This window comes from Pinus tabuliformis, chromosome 8 (genome assembly GCF_031772625.1).
Source record: "Pinus tabuliformis cultivar Carrire ecotype Pingquan chromosome 8, CPIR1, whole genome shotgun sequence".
In the NCBI taxonomy this organism is placed as follows: Eukaryota; Viridiplantae; Streptophyta; class Pinopsida; order Pinales; family Pinaceae; genus Pinus; species Pinus tabuliformis.
This window is the reverse complement of record NC_142294.1, coordinates 2,047,890,813-2,047,892,269: the sequence shown is the minus strand read 5'-3', so window position 1 is coordinate 2,047,892,269 and position 1,457 is coordinate 2,047,890,813. Positions and strand designations below refer to the sequence as shown.

Here is a 1,457-nt window from a genome sequence, read left to right as displayed (position 1 = left end):
GCAACATGGGTTCTCCTTGGATTAGGAATCAAATTTTGCATCCAACGAGTATTTCCACTCGAAATTTGAGTAAACCCATCTGGAGATAAGTTAAAAATATGAGTTGAACAAATAGTTTTTTATTTTCTCCCTCTAAAATTTGATGATGTAACTAATCCTTTTTTATTATTTCCACTATTATTTTATAATTTCCTTATGAGGCCCATTTTAGACCTCAAAATGCCCCTCATGGCGAGGGAATTGGGAACAATATTGGTGACTTGGATGTTGTTTGGGTTTCAGGCCTTCGACATCTAGAGAATAATAATGACAAGAAGGATGGGGAATTGAGCAAGAATGATGAAGGGAATGATATCCATGAGTGGTCTAAGAATGTTTCTATTTCTATGTTTGATGAGAGGATCCATACCTTGGTTATGTTGTCATCTTTCTTTCTCAAGATCATGACCTTCAGAGTTTTGCATTTGAGTGCTATGTGGATGAGAAGGTCGACTATTTCTGCAGCAGTAGGCATGGACTTTCTCATGGCCATGGGCAGTATGAAGTGGATGAAGAAGTTTATTTTAACTAGGGTTTCATACTTCACAACACTATTTAGAAACCCTAGAAACCCTAATACTAGTCAGGGTAGAGGAGGTGTTGAAAAAAATGGAGATCAGAGAGACGTCTCTAAGCTAAGAAGAATAACTCCAATATTAGGCCTTTCTATGAGTACACCCAACAACCCTTTGAGAGCTCATGTTTAACCAATCTAGTTCTTGACTTCAAATTCTTCTTTGGCTTCCCCCAGAGCTGCGAAATAGAAAACCATTGATCCCAAGGTCATGAATCATCAGTCTAAAGCTAAAAATTTGAGAAGAGTTGTGTTGATGGGAAATCAACCCACCAGATCTCCAAGACCACAGGGTTCAGACAATTTTTTCAAGAGAACCAACCAATGCATGGTTAACAACTGTAGTGTCAGTGAGACTATGATTATCTTCACGCTACTCTATCTGGTCTTATCCAACCATTTTTGTGCAATCCTCTTAACATCTGCACAGTGGTATCTCTTTCCAATGTTGGTAGTACAAAGGATGAGAGAGATGAATAGGAATAATAATAAAAAAATGGTATATATTCATTCTACATTCATGGATGGAGTTTTGGACGAGAAGCATAATTCATAAGGTTAGTTATAGGGTGCAATGGTGTTTGATATTCAGATAAGGAATCAAGAAATAAATGGTTAATTTTGAGATTTGCAGAAGCCACCCAATTCATGAAGGAACTATAGATAAATCTATGTTGGCAACACATATGTGTAGTTGTAGAATCATCAATAATGTGTATCTGATCATTAATTATAGTGAGTTCAATGTGAATACATTGTTGTTGAGTAAGCATAATTCATGAGGTTAATTGTGTGACTATTTTAATTCGTAATATGAGTTTAGTTGTGCATTATTGGTTGATTA

General features: G+C 36.1%; 1 pseudogene; it reads left to right on the top strand.

The window, feature by feature from the left end:
- The first annotated feature begins 443 nt into the window (after positions 1 to 443).
- Positions 444 to 1,169, top strand: LOC149244682 (uncharacterized; annotated as a pseudogene).
- The last annotated feature ends 288 nt before the right edge of the window (positions 1,170 to 1,457 follow it).